This window comes from Etheostoma spectabile, unplaced genomic scaffold, assembly GCF_008692095.1.
Source record: "Etheostoma spectabile isolate EspeVRDwgs_2016 unplaced genomic scaffold, UIUC_Espe_1.0 scaffold00005448, whole genome shotgun sequence".
Taxonomy (NCBI): Eukaryota; Metazoa; Chordata; class Actinopteri; order Perciformes; family Percidae; genus Etheostoma; species Etheostoma spectabile.
This window is the reverse complement of record NW_022603265.1, coordinates 72,439-91,364: the sequence shown is the minus strand read 5'-3', so window position 1 is coordinate 91,364 and position 18,926 is coordinate 72,439. Positions and strand designations below refer to the sequence as shown.

The 18,926-nt window shown below is 45.3% G+C and overlaps 1 pseudogene; it reads right to left on the bottom strand.

Moving 5' to 3' along the window:
* Positions 1–51: 51 nt before the first annotated feature.
* Positions 52–18,646, bottom strand: LOC116677635 (prestin-like; annotated as a pseudogene).
* Between the last annotated feature and the right edge of the window lie 280 nt (positions 18,647–18,926).

Below are 18,926 nucleotides of genomic sequence, written 5' to 3'. Positions count from 1 at the left end.
TTTTTACTGTCAAGAAAAGCAGAGAACGGAGTCAAAGATATTGTCCTTTTTTTGTCACTTAAAATAAAAGTTTATTCCAGATTGAGTGTGTGATCTGTGAAATAACCCGTTGTAACTTTAAAGGGCACCTGGAGTTCTACACATACAGCTTCTTCTTAATAGGAAAAACACGTACACACACACATTAGTGTCGCACTCAGGCCGGAAACACACTGCAAGTTGACCAATGATAGTGCTTTCGCTGGTTTTAAATACACAATTACACACACACACACACATAACAGAAAATGTATAAATCCATCGGGACAAACCTAGAAACGTGACATGATACCGACAGAGTATTAGAAATTTTACCAAAACCTGTAAAATATTTATTCCAGCGAAGAAATGACAAGTTGAACACAAGAAAAAAGAAAACTACGTTTAAAAGTGCAACTCTAAGCAGATCCTGTATATGGCAGTGAGGACGTCAGCTAGAAACTCGATCCTGCTCGTGTGATTGGATAATAAAAGCCTCAAAACTGCTCCGGTCACCTGAAGTCCACAAGGTGGTCTGACTCTTGAGGGGACAGGTGTTCTACAACACTATTCACTATGAATGATCGCTCCATCAGAAGGTAATCACCCCTACAGTTGTGTGGTGGTGGTGGAGGACCCCTACCCCCCCTCCAGATCTGCTGTCCCAAGGCCGGACCGTGCTGTGGTCTAGGTGTCTTCTCCCGTCAGGTGGTCCCATTGTTTGAAAGGCTGCCGGCTGAGTGCCGACAGCGCAGTACCGCATCATGGACGGTGGGGAACACCATCTCGGGGGTCAGGACCCCCGTGAAAAACTGTAAGGCGTCCATCTCGGACAGCAGGGTTCCTAGTGGATTAAAGCAGAGATAGAGGATCAATCAGACCACATGCAGACCGTGTCCTAATGCTACAGGATGTAGGTGACAGCGTTGACATCTGCTGTACCAAGTGTACCCAAAGGAACCGGATCACAGCCCACCAGCAAACCTAGGTATTCAGCTTGTAGTTTTGTGTGCTGTAGTCTTGTATTGACAGACCCTCCTCCACAGTGCTGTGGAGGAGGTTCTGGCAACATCCTGGGACCGGAGAGAAATGGGCCTGTTTATTGTTTTGGTGGAACATTGTAAGTTCAAAAGAGAAAACCCTGATTGGACAGATGGTCTAGCTAGCTGTCTGGATTTACCCTGCAGGATCTGAGGACCAGGTAACCATAGTCTCAGATTGGACAGATAGTCTAGCTAGCTGTCTGGATTTACCCTGCAAGATCTGAGGACCAGGTACCCAGTCCTCAGATTGGACAGATGGTCTAGCTAGCGGTCTGGATTTTCCCTGCGAGACCTGAGGACCAGGTACCATAGTCCTCAGATTGGACAGATGGTCTAGCTAGCTGTCTGGATTTACCCTGCAGAGATCTGAGGACCAGGTAACCATAGTCCTCAGATTGGACAATAGTCTAGCTAGCTGTCTGGATTTACCCTGCAGAGACCTGAGGACCAGGTAAACCATAGTCCCTCAGATTGGACAGATGGTCTAGCTAGCGGTCTGGATTTACCCTGCAGAGACCTGAGGACCAGGTAATAAATGGCAGTAGAGTGTCTCTAACACGGAGACGAGTCCCTGTGATTACTCACGGCTGCAGCTGGCTATCACCACTCGGACGTCCACGCGCTGCATATTCCTTAACAACCTGCAGAGAAAATCCAGATTTAAATCCTGAACCACGTTTATCCCACAAGCATATAAAACACTTCACGTGCTGTACCCAGGTTTTTACGCGTCTGCAGAACAGGGACCTGCTGAAACCAGTTTTAAACTGACCAGGCCCGTTTTTATTTTGTAATGCAACGTTACTTTTTCTAACTTTCCCTTATAATACGACATAATGAAATAAAACTTGTTCCTCCCCTTGTCCTCCTAATCCCCAACTGGTAACCCTGATCCTGTGAACCTGACGTTGAAAACCTAACACCTAACCCTTAACCCCCTAACCCCCTTAACCCTTAACCCCTAACCCCCTAACCCTTACCCCTAACCCCTAACCCTTAACCCCCGAACCCTTAACCCCCGAACCTTAACCCCCGAACCCTTAACCCCCGAACCCTTAACCCCCGAACCCTTAACCCCCCCGAACCCTTAACCCCCGAACCCTTAACCCCGAACCCTTAACCCGAACCTTAACCCCGAACCCTTAACCCCGAACCCTTAACCCCGAACCCTTAACCACCCCGAACCCTTAACCCGAACCCTTAACCCCGAACCCTTAACCCCCGAACCCTTAACCCCGAACCCTTAACCCCGAACCCTTAAACCCCGAACCCTTAACCCCGAACCCTTAACCCCGAACCCTTAACCCAACCCTTAACCCCTAACCTTAACCCCGAACCCTTAACCCCGAACCCTTAACCCCGAACCCTTAACCCCGAACCCTTAACCCGAACCCTTAACCCCGAACCCTAACCCCGAACCCTTAACCCCCGACCCTTAACCCCGAACCCTTAACCCCGAACCCTTAACCCCGAACCCTTAACCCCGAACTCCTAACTCTTAACCCCTAACTCTTACCCCTAACCAACCCTTACCCCTAACCCCTAACCCTAACCCCTAACCCCTAACTCTTAACCCCTAACTCTTAACCCCTAACTCTTAACCCCTAACTCTTAACCCCTAACTCTTAACCCCTAACTCTTAACCCCTAACTCTTAACCCCTAACTCTTACACCCCTAACTCTAACCCCTAACTCTTAACCCCTAACTCTTAACCCCTAACCCTTAACCCCTGACCCCTAACCCCTGACCCCTAACCCCTGACCCCTAACCACCCGGTCTAGAACACAAGGACCAACCTGTTTGATGGCTTTGGCTCCGACCGAGTCCATGAAGCTGACGGGGGTCCAGTCCAGGACGATGGAGTGGACATGGCCGAGGGGCTCGAGGAAGACCGCCTCCTCGGAGACCGGCTCGCTGAGTCGGTCCCCCAAACCGGCCGTTGCCCTGCTCCTTCTCTCCGCGTTGTCATAGGACAAAACCTCATGGGTCACGCCCCGCTCCTTAGTGTAGAACCAATCAAAACAAGGGATCCTTTTAGGACAGGAACCTAACCTTTCTGGAGGTCTTCCTGTCCAAAATTACCCCTTTTTTAAAAAACTTTTGTCCCTCTTTTCAACGCTTTTTTAAAATTTTAATCCCTCCACTTAATTTTTAAAGTTAATTATTTTAACTAATAGCTCAGACGACAGAATCACAGACTGGTTCAGTCAAGTCTAGTCTTGAAAACCCTCTTTTCACATGCTATGAACCTGAATAACACAACCAAAATCATTTAATCAATCATTAATTGTACCTGCAAAGAATGTTGTACGGGTCACACACACATGAACCAAGTTATTTTGGGGCACATGGGTTATAAGAAACACATATTTCTGATATAAAAGCAATGAAAACAGGTCAAAATCAAACCTTAACACAAGGTATTTCACGTATTTGTGTACTTTTGATGATGCCACCACTGCGGGGAGCCAGAGTCCCAACATTTCCACATAGAGATCGGAGACTTTATAGACGTTGCATATGCACGGTATATCCAGCTAATGAGACGAAATGTCTTCTTTTTCATATCCCTTAGATCGAGGGTGTCGAACTTAACTTCCCCAGGGCCACACTAGAAAATGAGAACCACACAAGGGCCAGACTTAAGAGTTTATTGCTTTGATGTCGTGGGAAAAGTCAAATATCTTGAACTGGGTTATTGCATGTCTCATGTAGCCTTCTCACTCACACCAAAATGTCAAAGAAAATGCCCAAACATTTGGAAAAAAGCCTAAAACAAACGTAAAAAGTGAAAAAAATAGGTGTATATATATAACAAATGTTTATAGGGGCCGGGTCAAAATAGCAAGGGCCGGATTTGGCCCGCGCCTCGAGTTTGACCACATATCCCTTAGATAGTATTCATGACAAGTCTTGACAGAGTCCTCCACGAGGCCCGAGAAACCTCGTCAGTCCACCTCCTGCTACTGCAGAAGTTGTACACTCCGCCAGGACCAGGATCCGGATCTGACAAGTCCACGCACGAGCACCCAAACGCAGGCGTGCAGCACGCCGACTAAAAACTCACTCTCGGGAGATACCACCTTCAGTGGAGCGCGGGGGGTTGCCGTTCGCCTTCCCCGCTGTTTTTTCTGGGCTTTCCGGGCGGCTTGCAAGGTCTCGGGGTTCACTCCCGTCTGTAAAGACATCGTCAACATGAGAGTTGAGCTGTTTGAGCGCTATAAGGGAGCTACAATTTTTTTAAAAAGGTGCTTTAATTGGTTCTTCTATTGCATGGTTCCACATTTTACCCAATCAGGAACTCTAACTGCCTTTAGAGGAGATTTAAGTAAGGTTGTACTATAGTAGGCGTGTGATTTTTACATAAAACTCGCGCATTTTTGAAACTTCTCACAACCAGAGATCGTTTTAAGACGTTTTGCTGGAAACCATCGGCCGAACACTCAGTACAATGACCGGAGTAGGGAACAAAACGAAGCTTTAAAATCTACGTTTTCAGCAACTTTTCCTGTCCAGGTCGATCGACGGCTGTTAGCCTCGAACGCAGCCACTCGATGGGTTTAATCTCCCAGGCTGCAGTGGAGCCATTTCAGGTTATTCCAGTTCAGATTACGTGACAGACGTACGGTTTTTTTTAACATGTACAACTGTGGAATATCTTTAATGGAGCAGGAACTAAGGAAGCTTTTCTTGTTGAGCGTTAACAGAGAAGATTGATATCACTTCCATGTCTGTGTCTTCTACATATGAAGCTACTTCTGTTATCTTATCTTAGCAAAAAACTTCTGGAGTTTCGTATTAGCTACACACAGAGATGTTCTCGTTTAACTTTTGGCAGAAGGTGCGAGTTAGATTTCAGATTCCTTCTGAAGTGTTGTCGGTATTTCCTGAATTGTTAAATGTTCCTTTAAAATGGGATCCACTCCCCAACTTGTTCAACGTGTTTCTGGACCCAGACACGGGTGCAGTCATGCCGTCGTCCTTGTTTTTACACATGGACTTCATCTTAAAAACCTGGGCCCCGATCTTCAAACGTGGCTCTACTAATCCAGGATGAAATAACCCTGTTCTCTCCTCCGGATCATTGGTTCTTTGAAATCAGTTTGAATATTGAGTCATTTTGAAATGCCTTTGCCCTGTGTGGCAAACACGTGATTGCACTTTACACATGGCAAGTGTGTCGGAAAGCCTCCCAGCATGCACTGGGGCAATAGATTCGTTAACATTAGTGTCACGTTATGCGTGTTCCTGCATTTTCACAGGTGTAGTTTGCTCTACAGCGTGCTTTAGATCCTTTTTAGGGGCGCTCAAACCCTAAATTTCCTCTCAGCCCCCTAAAAATTACCTTCAAAATACCCTGGACCCTGACATCTGCTCACACCTTTAACAAATCAATGTGCCACCACATTGTTTTCACATAATTCCACGTCGCTGGGTGACAGCAGTGATGATCTACATGGTGCCAACACTGTTAAATCTAGACGTCATTGCACTTTATACGACCAGTTTCTGTGATAATATTCACTCCCTCCATACATGACATGTGACATTATTAGTACTACATAGACATACTTATAGACATCTTTGATGCACGTGCCCATGAGGATTACCTTCTTCTTGAGGGCGTTCACATAAAGCTCGCTGTTGGCGAAGTAGATGGAAGAGTTATAGAGGAAATCTTAATCCCGTCGTATTCTGCCGCCTGGTAACAGAACACAAGTCACGGGCTTAGAACAACAGACTTACTGTGTCATGTTTTAGCCTGGGTTCAAACTAAAAAAAAGCCTTTTCTGACAGTCTCACCTCTTCATACTGATCCACGTCACAGTACAGCCCCGGCCGGGGACGTGACCCAGGATGGCACTTTCCGGGCTGGAAGGTGAGGAGAGAGAGGTCAGAAACACGTCAATAGCACGCTTGGAGCACCACCCGAATCGCTTCATACATGCTATATGCAGCCTCAAATCTATCCAGTGAATGTGGTAAATCAGGGTTCTTCAACAGGGGGTCCGGGACCCCTAGGGGGGGGGGGGGGTCCTCAGAGTCAATGCAAGGGGAATACAACTCCCCACTGCTGATAGGTTTACTGGCATATAGGCAAGGCAGTCCCTCAGTTACAGTTGATCCTAAGGATTTACTGTTCCCCATGTATGTCAAACATTAAAACATGATTTATAAAAGCATGCCTACATTTATTAGGCTATTTAATGGCTTAGTTTTCTATGCAAAAAAAAGGTATGCATAAAGGTTCTAGGCTAACCTCAACGTTATTGTAAGCCCAGTTTAATGTGCAGCTTAATTTAATACAATATACAGTATGTAGTAGGGGGTCCTTGCTTCGTTTCTCTTTCAGTTAAGGGGTCCTCGGCTTAAAAAACGTTGAAGACCCCTGTAGTAGACGATGTGACGAGAGAATCACACTTCGGACCGCGACGCTAAAAGACGAGCGGCGTCCTGTCCCAATACCTCTGTGTTCTGTAGACGACCGTTAGGATGGCGAACGCGATGGCCGCCAGGAGGCCGTAGTCCAGTCCCAGCAGCACAGACGCTGCGAAGGCCACGAGCCAGATGGCCTGAGGAAGAAAGGGAAGCAGCCTAAATTATAGCAGCATGAAGCGTTACAGCAGAGCGACGGCTACGTCTCTTTTCCTCAGCCGAGTGGGAACAACCGGGGTGACGGACATCAAGCATGGGATCAATGGCATGTGATAGGGGGGAGGATCCCAATCATATCTCAGTCAACATACGGCTTGTGGCCTTCAGTAATTGAAGAGATAAATCACATAGTCACCAGTAATCTACTGATATTTAAGAGTCACATTAAATAGTGCAGTTTCAAATCCCTTTTCTCACTCCAACTCCAACTAAAAGTGCAGAACTTTTAGTGTTTTTGCTTTAAAAAAAAAAAACATAGAAAAAAGGTGGGTAGGACCAGAAAATTCCAGGATTTCCATATTTTTGCTGAGGATTTTGTTTGTGGAAGTTGTTTTGCTGTAACTCGAATGCACAAGTTGCTAATTATCCCTATATGTTCCAAAATAAACCCCAATCAACTAACGTTGATTTGGTTCTGCCGACTGACCAGCTCGATCCGGCTGTTCCTCCACAGCGTGGGAATGTCTCTGAACTGCTTGAACATCCCCAACAGGTTGACCATGATGATGGCGGCCAGCGCCGTCTGGGAAACACGAGGACAAATCAACAATTAGTCGTTTTAACTCGTTACACTTTAACTAGTTATCGTGACTGTAATCTGTCTCCGTATCGTGGAGGTGGAGGTGGAGGTGTCAGCCGGTGTTTGTTCAACAGACTGGGAAGAACAGAAAAAGGCTTCCGCAGCTCCACCTGTCCTGTGACGCCGAGCCAGACAGGAAGCTGTGTCATCAGCAGCAGAGTCACCCACCTGAGGGAGCGGCTGGAAGACGAAACCAACGGCCACCACCACCAGCACACCAAGAGGGACCCGAGCAGTCCCGCTATCTGGACACACACACACAAACAGTTTTACAACACCACTTTAGTCTTATCAAGAAAGATAGCGTCCTACTGTGTGTGTGTGTGTGTGTGTGTGTTACCTGGGTTTTTTCCACCAGTGCTCTCCTGCACCAGACTCCTCGACATGGAGCACGTGATGGCGAAGGTTTGGAAGAAAGAGCTGATGAGTTGCACAGGCCGAGGGCAATCAGCTCCTGGGAGCAGAACGACACAAAAGGTTTGGTCTCAGACCCATGACACTACATTCAGATTGTTAGCCCTACCTACAGCGTGTGGGTAAAAGGAAGCAGATGACAGTAAAGAACCCTTGAAATCCACCGTGAACTCCAGAAAGGGTCAGTTGTGCTAAGCCAAAGTTACAGTGACTTCTCCTCTCCAGAAGGATTTTTCCATATCTAAATCAGATATTGTAACATACAGCATATCCCTGAAATAAGGGCTTCTCATTGCCTGGATATCGGATGTTTTAAATAGCCTAGCTCTGCCTGTGACTCTATGTGGACGTGCCAGGCTTGGTTACTGGTCTGGTCGAGTTCATTGTGCCAGGTGTTTAGCTCGCCATCACCTCCTCAGAAGTCTGGACTCACCTGGTTGCCGTCCACGCTGTAGCCGTGCTTCAGGGCAAAGGTCTTGGCGAGCGAGATGCCCATGGAGAATCCTACAACGGCCACGGCGAAGGAGTCCGCGACCAAACCGGGTAACAGGGAGAACTCCGGGGCCGTGGGAGGGAGAAGCCTGAGAACACAGAAGATAAGATAACACTCCTAGCTCATCCATCCCGGCGTGTCAATGTGCTTTGGCTGCGATGTTATGATGGTTAAGGCTCGATGTGGTGAACAAGAGCCAAAAACTACAAGATAACACCCAGTAATAAGTCCCCGTGGCTTTCCACGACTGAAATACACAACATATCAGAAAGTCCCGTGACAACATGAGAACGTAAGAGCCTACCCGGTTGGTATCTTCCCAACCACGTCCACTTTGTAGTCCTCCGACAGGGACATGCCATAAGAGACGCCGGTTGACACAATGACCACGATGATCTCTCCGGGGATGGGAATGGGCAGTCTCTTCTTGAAGCGCTCGTTGAGGTCTTTGATCGCGAACAGGAAGACGAAGCACGCGAGGCCCAGGATGAGCGTGGAGACGTTGGTGCTTGTGATGTCACAGAGGACCGCCTTGACGCTCTGGGGCGAGAGTTGGGGACCATTTACGATGCATTTGAGCAATCACCAAACAACAAAACCAGACCAAGATGGAGTAAAAAAAAAAAAAAGTGAATTCCCTAATAGTAGTAGTGCACACGTTCCACCTAGAAACCCTTCAGAAGCTATTGAAACTCACGTAAATAGCAGAGAGGGGCCCACTGAAGCGCTGCGTTCTCACCCCCAGCAGGTACTTCAGCTGAGAGATAACAACGTGCACCGATGCCGCTGTGGTGAAGCCTCGCACCAGCGGCTCGGTGAGGTAGATCGCACGAAACCAAACCTGAGGAGACCTAGCACAAACTGGAAGAAAGGGAAACAAAAAGGAGAAAGAATGGAGGTTAAGGGGGTGAGAACAAGCAGTTTCAAACCAAACATCGAGCTGTTGATACATCAACAGGGATTGGGACATGCTGCCGCTGCTTTGGGTAAACAGTGGTTTTTGAGCGTGAGAAGATCTCAGCGAGTTGTATCACTTTACCGTGATCTTTTTACCAAATAACAAGACACTCTGTGGGGGCTGAGGGGAGATAGACCGTATCAATAGCAGCTTTTCAGTTGTTTTGAGGCTGACCTGGATGACTCCCACCAGGGTTGTGAGCACAACGGCCACCTGCACCCTCCTGGCGTCCCGAGCCTCCACGTCCAGGACGGCGGACGCGTTTGGAGCCGTTGGCGGGCGGGACGTAGAACATGGAGTCCGGGGCCTCCCTCACGGCGACGCTCCCGATCATCAGACTGATCACGGCAAAGGTGCCTGCAGAGCACACAAAGACCAACAAAACAGCGGTTTGTCAAAATGCATGGCGGCGTAACGGTGTCCGGTACTTCATCTTTTCAAGCTTTGTTCTGTAGAGTGTGATGTCCACTGTACGTGTGAAATCATGTACCCTCTCTTTGAGGGAAAATGCCATCTTGCCTAGCACTAGACCAGTTATTCCCTGGCCCTTTCTGCCACAAGTTAAGGTTTTACGTCCACAGCGACTTGCTATCAGACCACTTCCTGCTGTTCTATCCACATCAGCTCTTTTGTTTAAAAGGTTATTTGGTTTTTCACATCCTTTTGTCAGACTTGGAGCCCTTGCTTGGAAAGAAAGTAGTCCAATTGAAATCACTGAAATCACATCAATTGTGCACGCACATCAAACATCAAACCCTCCTAGCTGGACAAGTGAGGAACTTGTGAGGCTTTAGATCTGGGTAATTGAGCACCCCCCCCCCCCCCCCCCGTGTGTGGGACCGAGATCTTTGGCAGTCTGAGCTCATTATACTGTTCTTGGCGCCGACTGTTGGAAGGCAACCTGGCTGTGTGAAAAGGCCACCGACTGCCTTAAAGGCCACCATTAATTTACACCAGGATACATATTAACAGGCTTAACAACATGAGGATGGGATTGGAACAGCACCCAAAGGCTGATGATGAACCCATACTGACGGTTTGTTCCACCTCCAGCCCTCAATATGCAGCTACATGAGGGAGTAAGCGGAAGATGGGAACAAAATGTACGCACAGTTATCACCCAACATCCAAATTAATAGAAGATGCTGCAAGCACAGTAACAGTAACAGAACATGTGTAAATACACCTGTTGCTTGTGGATTGTGGGGATCTCTGACTACAGAATACGATACATAAATGTCAACCAAGCTTGGCTTTGCTGTGGAACATTATGCCAAATATCTAATCTTTCCAGTCAGGTAGCGAGGCACACCGGCTCTTATCAGGGCCGGCCTTCACCTGCAAAGCAACACCAAACCAACACACCAGTCCTTCTTCAAACATCCTGTCTGAATGTCGGACGTATTTCACCTTAACCCTACTTAGGTATGTGTGTGTGCGTTCCTGCGTGCATGAGTGATTGAAAATGCCATGTTCCCTTGCACTTGAACAGCAGCCAATAGCTTCCATCTCACTCTCTGCCAGAAGTTAAGACATTTTCAATTCCACAGCAAATTGCTCTCAAAATAAATATGAATACTGAATTTGGGGCATAGAGCACTTTACATTGACACCAACTTCTTCCTGTTGTCCACTCCAGATCAGCTCTTTTGTTTAAAATGTTGAGCAGGTTTTAGATCATTGCGACCATGTGTCAACGTCATATCGCTCAGAGCTGACATTTGAGAGGACATGGAGCCTTTCAAGGAATGAGAGCAGCCAAATAGGTGAGATGTCAGGGTGGCGTCACTGAAATGTCACAATCCTGCAGCTGATGTCAGCCGAGGACACGGCCATCACATCAGAGTTAAAACATTTTGTGTGTGTGTGTGTGTGTGTGTGTGTGTGTGTGTGTCCTGGCCTTGTCAAAAGGCCACAAACTACTTTTTAACAGCCTATCCTCCATTTACGACGTGAAACATACCAAGAATATCATGCAGCCCTATCACACATGTGCTTGTTAAAGAAGCTAAAAAGTGCACTTTATGGTTACGAGACTCCCGTTTTAAAGCCAGTCAGCTTGGAACATTAAAAAGTCAAAACGGAGACGGCATTTTCCACCAACTTATGAACATAATCACAGCTGAATAAGCAGACGAGCATCAATGTCATTTTAGTCAGAAACAACTAACCTATCAAAATCAGTTGTCTCCAGCTAGAAGAGAGAAGCTCCTTTTGTCTACCTCAGTCTAAAAACAAGGACCTACTGTTTCTAAGGAGTATTACTGAGAATTTCAAGAGCTAAATTGGCCATTTTCATAACTGTAAACTGTATCTGACGTGTGAGAAAGGCAAACTTGAAGTAGGAATGCAGAGACATGAAGGGATCTTGTTGTTTCTTGTATCTCCATATTAGCCAGGAGGAGATTTATGACCCAACAAGAGGCTTTACGTTCGTTTCCCACCTATGGAGATGTGTCTGGACGTGCGAAGAAGGTGTAGAGCAGGACGGGGTAGAACGACGAGTACAGACCATAGACCGGGGGCACAGCAGCCAGCATAGCATAGGCTAGACCTGCGGAGCACAGGAGAGGGGGACATGTCAACAAAGTGGAGAGACCCAGAAGCCAAGTGATTGCATCACGACCTCGGAGCTGCGGGGACATGAAAACAAAGACAGCGTGACGCTGAAAGCACACATTTAACCCTTGTGTCACCCCAGATGACTAGCCTGGCTAAACGTAGCTCGTGGCTACGATACAAAGCCTTGGAACGCGTAATATTTCTGGAAATGTGTGCTTTCAAACATCCAGATGGGTGACAAATGAAATTAAAGTGTCTTGTTAAGGTGTTTTTTTCCAGGACAACCCTAGAAAACCTTCGTCATAGAGTCCTTAAGTCGGGCTGGGTAATATATGGTTAAAATGTTTCTGATACCGGTACAATACTGTGACTTGGATACCCATTTTATACAATAAAACAAAACTTTACAGTTGACATTATGGCACAAATCCTTTTATTTATTTTGCTTCTCCTACTACGTGAACATGTCTCTGTATTTTACTGTTTTTCTTGCGTGCCTCTTCGCCGTGTGACGTTAATCACAGACATTAGATTAGATTGTATATTAGATGATTTTATTCATATATTATGACTTTATGCATCCACAGCGGGGAAATTCCCTTGTTTCAGCGGCATTTTCTACAATAAAAGCAAAACAAACAAACAAGTAAAACACAAGAAAAACAGGCAAACAACAGACAATGTGCAGAAAGTAGACTTAAAGTAAAGTGGCGTCACATAAAGTAAAGAGCAGTTGCCATAGTACAAGAAAACAACATTGCATTATTAGACCATAATAGAAGCATGCTGCGTGCTGATTGGCTCACTGACGCCTAGGAGATTAACTCCAAAAAAAAAATAAAAAAAATAAATAAAAAGGTATTGAATGACTTGGAATTTTTTGATCCGCAATCCAGACAATGTTCCCCCATTGATGCAGGTCTGAAGACAGGCTTAACCCTTGTATTGTCTCCACTTTAGGGGGACCCTCTTGGATCCCTCGGGTCCCTACTCCGTCTGTGGTCGTACCCGGAATAATTTTCTGAATTGAGTCAGGAATGCATGTTATCACAGGAAATTGCATAAAACAGAAGAGGCCCCAGAATGGAGCCTTGGGGAACTCCGCACGTCATATTTGTATGTTCAAATGCAGAATTACCTATTGACACAAAGTAATCCCTATTCTTTAAGTAGGATTCAAACCAGTTAAGTACTGAGCCAGGAAAAGGTTAGGCCATTGAAAATGTAACTTTTTCTTCTAGTAAATATTGGAAAAAGGGTCAATTTGACCCGAATACAATCCAAGGGTTAAGAAGAAAGGTGGGACTGGGACTGCACGGGACTGACCTTGAGGGAGCTGCACTACCCCTGTGCTGAGACCCGAGACCACATCCGAAAACAGGTACTGCTTGACTGGATAAGACGGCAGCCATGTTAGAATAGGCAGAAAGCTCAGAGCTGCCGCCTTCGCCTTCTCGGATGAACACCTGTGGATTAAGTTGTAAAAAAAAAAAAAAATCAACTTAAAATCTGACTGTAAAAGAGAAATTCAGACCAGTAACACACTGTTCATTCATCGTTAGTTACGTAAATATAGCATCAAATTTAAAAAGGGATCTTTCTATATATTCAAATGATATGACTGGCGTAAACAGCCACGTCTCAACATCTACCTGCAGCCATTAGAAAACATGGTGTGTGTGTGGTGTCTTCATCCGTTTTCACATTTCTATGTAAATGTTTTTGTACTAGCTCTACTCAAAGCCGCGGTAACTTTAACGGAGAAGTCACGAACCCGTGCAGACATACAGAGGTTACACTGGACACGTCAGGGTGAAAATAGACACTACGACAGGTGATCACAGGGAAAAAGAAACTGTTCAATCAAATCCATTTATACACTTGAAAATTAATCAAAAATTAAACTATTTAGATATTTTCTTAAATCTTTTAGGCCAAACTCAACACTAGAAATGAGACCCACATCAAGGGCCAGACGTAGAGTTTGTGGCTTTTATGTCGTGGGAAAAGTCAAATATCTCCACGTAGTATTCTTACTTACGGTTTGGTCGAAGAAAATGACAAAAAAAACATTTGGAAAAAGCGTAAAAAATGTCACAAAAAGGCCAATTATCATCAGGTACATTCTTCCTGTTTTATATCATTGTACATTAAATACCTTTGGATTGTAAAAAAAAAAAAAATCACACAAAACATTTCAATTAGTGCTGTCAAACTATTAAAATACTTACTTGCGATCAATGCATTAATGTGTCATCGTTAATGTGCCATATTAATGGCACAGTTTTATCTACTCTAAATGTCCCTTGAGCTCTTTTTGTCCCATTATTTTGTCTCGTTTTAATGCTCTCATCAACATGGAAAAGTGGATCTGCTCGCTTTTGTGCAAATGTTTTTTTTTTTTTTTTTATTGAAAACAACACTGGCTTATAGCCTACTGCAGGGCTCAAGACTAAAAGTAATCCTTAAATTGCAGCCCACGTAATACCTGACACTCGGATTATACTATTTGACTTCCAGTGACACTATAAAAGTAAAGAAACATCTTACACATACAGCACATTGTACATATTTAGCTTTTTTTTTTTTTTTTCAATAATTGTCGTTTGTTGAATAGATTAATCAAATGCAAACCGTATTTCTGACTTTGCCAGTTCAAATCCAGGGGTGAACCCCCTAAGTTTTGACCTACCGTAACTGGTGTGCCAGCCTCTGTCCCAGGGTCGTGGAGTGGTCTCTGCGGCTGAGGAGCCGAGACCGGATCAGGGCTTCGTCGTAGACCGGGCGCTCTACCCTGTACGCCGGCTGGGAGCCTGCGTCCTCCGGAGCTGCTGCAGCGTCCTGCTCCATGACAGAGGCAGGAGGACTGATCGCAGGGAGTCAGAGCGTGGGTGGGTCGCTCCGGGGTTGATTAACTCCCCCACCTCTCCCTCATTGTTCCAGCCGGTATATCTTCATTCCTTTAATCTGTCTGCTCAGAGGGCAAGAAAACACAAGATAAAAGACAAGATGGATTTTATTCCAACACAAACTTAGTCAGTTGTTGTATTGGACTATAGTCCCCTGGCGATAAGGTTACGTAAATTTGTGTGTCGGCCGCATAACTGGGGTAACTTAATTTTGTTGTTTTCCATAATCTGGGCCAGTGGGAGCATGTAGATGTTAAACAGAAGAGGCCCCAGAATGGAGCCTTGGGGAACTCCGCACGTCATATTTGTATGCTCAAATGCATAATTACCTATTGACACAAAGTAATCCCTATTCTTTAGGTAGGATTCAAACCAGTTAAGTACTGAGCCAGATAATACTAGATAGATAGTAATACTAAGATGTTGCTATTATCTGTGTTAAGGTGGATGTCATTAACATTACACGTTGTATCCAGGTTTCTTCTTTATTAAGTGACCTCAGAAAAAAAGTTTAAAATCTGATGACATTCAGGGGATGTAGCTCAGTGGTAGAGGGCATGGGTTGTGTGTGACAACAAGAATGGCCGTGGTAATAACCAACTAGGTATTGATAATAGAGACTTCTAGTGGATTTGCAAGACTACCACCTTTGAGTGAATGTTCTACCAGATTTTTAGCAAATATTCGGTCTTGAACATTGAAGTCTAGAACATTTCTCTCAAAAAGGTTGGCAACCACGTGCCTTCGTGCGTTGACATTTATAGAACTACAACACATGTGTAAATCTAGCAGATCTGGAGATATGACTGTGTGGCATTACCGAGACTCGCAATGAAGACGTGAGGAAGGGGTTCCCGATGCGCTGCCGAAGATGTTGTTCTAAACCAGTTGTTCCCAAACTTTTTCAGCTCAAGACCCAAAAGAGAGATTTGTGTGTCTGTCCCCTCCCATCGTCCATCAGTACCAACACCAACATTGTTTTTAAATAACGCTGACTTGAAGTTAATGAGATGTGTGTGTCTGGTTGAAGACATCAACCAGCTGATCTAGTCCAGGATTGGTTTTTGAAAGTGCCCCATTCTGAGGTCATGCTGACGGACCCAATGATAAAGCTCAAGCCACGACTACGTTCACCTGTGCGTCTCAAATCTGGAGAAGCTCCAGGTCAAATATAAAGAAGACTCTGTTCCTTTAACAGTTAATTTCAATGACGCTCTTGATGATTTGATTGACCTTCTGCCACCAGGGCCATCTCAAAATATAGGAAGTTCAAAGCTTTGTCCTTGGTCTGGGATGAACTGATGGTGCCAAACACCAGATGGAGATCCCTTCTCTTGGGGGGACACTAATAAAACTCCTTAATCCAGACCTGACTACGGTGGGTTCCTCCGGTTTGTTAACCCTGGTGTTGTCCTCCTCGGGTCAAACTGACCCGTTTCAAAGTGTTTTACAGCAGAGATTTGGATTTCTTTCAACCAAGTTGCCCAAAAATAACACGGATGATTCCTTATGTTCTTCAGGTAAAAATATTGATGACTTTTATTGAATATTTTCGGGTGTTTTATTTAATCTTATAGCATTGTGTTATCATTTTTTTAACGGTTTCATACCAGTATCAGGACTAAACTTGGACATCTCCCAATCTGTGATCCACTCAACATCCTCTGATCTCAACTATTATTCAAAATAATTCATAATTTCTGCCTTTTTAACTAAAAACTGATGCATATTCGATATAAATGAGGTTTGCTGACCATGAATTCCAAGAATAAGAATAAAACCTGTTATTAAACCAGACAACACAAGGGTTAAATCACATTGCAACGCACCAACAATGAAGTTTAATCTAATCTAATCTGACATTTTACTCAAAAGTCCTGCAACCACATATCGTCTTTCAACATCTGCACAACCCAAAACATGCATTTCTATACCTGTACACATGTGTATATAGTCCAGACGTGATGCCTTCAAAGTCAGACAAAAACCCTGGAAACCAGCAACGGAGGTGATAAGAAATCCCTAAATTATGATGATAGTCACAAGAAGAATTCAGATCTTTTACTCAAGTAAAAGTACTAATACTACACTGTAAAAAAAAAACACTCCGTTACAAGCAAACGTACATAAGTTTCATCGGGAAAAAATGTACTTACAGTACTAAAAAATAAAAGTGTCCTCACGTTTTTAGAAACATGCATTTTTTTTTGACTAATGCATCATATCTTATAAACTACATGTTTAAAAATAAAACAAATTCGCCCAGGTTGCTCAGTTGGTATTTGGAGGTTTAGTCCTCGATTCCCCCCCCCCCCCCCTCTGTCTCCCCCTTTCATGTCTTCATCTGTCCTTTCAAAATAAAGGCCGAAAACAACCAAAAGAATAGTAGATCTTTATTTGGGCCCAGATGGCTCAGTTGGTAAATGGAGGTTTACTCCTCGACGCAGCGGACCTGGGTTCGACTCCCGCCCGCGGCCACTTGCATGTCACCCCCCCCCTTCCCCCCCGTCTCCACCTGTCTCCCCCTTTCATGTCTACATCTGTCCTTTCAAATAAAGGCCTAAAACAACCAAAGAATAGTAGATCTTTATTTGAGCCCAGATGGCTCAGTTGGTAAATGGAGGTTTACTCCTCGACGCAGCGGACCTGGGTTCGACTCCCGCCCGCGGCCACTTGCATGTCACCCCCCCCCTTCCCCCCCGTCTCCACCTGTCTCCCCCTTTCATGTCTACATCTGTCCTTTCAAAATAAAGGCCTAAAACAACCAAAAGAATAGTAGATCTTTATTTGAGCCCAGATGGCTCAGTTGGTAAATGGAGGTTTACTCCTCGACGCAGCGGACCTGGGTTCGACTCCCGCCCGCGGCCACTTGCATGCACCCCCCCCCTTCCCCCCCGTCTCCACCTGTCTCCCCCTTTCATGTCTACATCTGTCCTTTCAAAATAAAGGCCTAAAACAACCAAAAGAATAGTAGATCTTTATTTGAGCCCAGATGGCTCAGTTGGTAAATGGAGGTTTACTCCTCGACGCAGCGGACCTGGGTTCGACTCCCGCCCGCGGCCACTTGCATGTCACCCCCCCCCTTCCCCCCCGTCTCCACCTGTCTCCCCCTTTCATGTCTACATCTGTCCTTTCAAAATAAAGGCCTTAAACAACCAAATGAATAGTAGATCTTTATTTGGGCCCAGATGGCTCAGTTGGTAAATGGAGGTTTACTCCTCGACGCAGCGGACCTGGGTTCGACTCCCGCCCGCGGCCACTTGCATGTCACCCCCCCCCCCCCCCTCTCTCTCCCCTTTCATGTCTTCATCTGTCCTTTCAAAATAAAGGCCGAAAACAACCAAAAGAATAGTAGATCTTTATTTGGGCCCAGATGGCTCAGTTGGTATATGGAGGAATATCATTGTAAAACGAAGTGGTTTCATTTTTTGATGGCGTGTGGTTGCACGTGCCCGTCTTCAATCAGGTCTCCGACGCACGAGCGGTTCCCAAAACAAGCCTCGCGCGTCTCCCCTCTCCCTTCGCTTAACGTCAGCTAGCTGAGACGAAATTAAAAAAAAAACTAAACAAATAGTGATTTAATGAACTTGAAACGTGGGAAAGACAGAAACAATTAAATTATGGTCACGTGACAAGTATTACCCGGTGTCGGCCGACCATATATCCGGTCCTAGCTGTGACAGAACCGGGTTTTTACCCCGGTTTTCCCCCGGTTTTTCCACATTTAAGCTAACGTAAAGATGCTAGTCCAGACTCTTACCTCCGTCCTCCAGCTCCTGTGGGGATGCTGCTGCTGTTGGCTTAACGACAATAAAAACCCACAAACTGACCTCGTGCGTTAACGTTTAACTAGGCACGCGCGTAATCAACGTCCTTCGATGACAGCACACCGTGGCAACCTGTCACGAGACGGAGACACAGATCATGTGTGCTGAAAGGATTAAATACCCCTGTGAAAAGTCCTTTTCACCTTCCGGTCTGCGAAAAAGTAGGCGTTCAACCTCGCGCATGCGCACTTCTCGTGCACTCAGACGTCAGTTTGTAGTCCTGAGTGCAGCGAGAGTGAAGTGAACAGCGTCAGAAACTTTTGATTTCTCCCTAATAAACCCATATTTTTTAAAGTTACATGCACTCTGCGTGTTTATTTAAGTTGGTTAATGCTGTTTAAAAGCCTTCTCTGTGGCTTTAAATTAATTTCTGGTTGCAAAATACTCAAATAAGTCTGAATACTTGTCAGATTCTTGGCTTATTTTAGCTTATTTTTTGATCAGATTGCTTGTTTCATGATGTCGT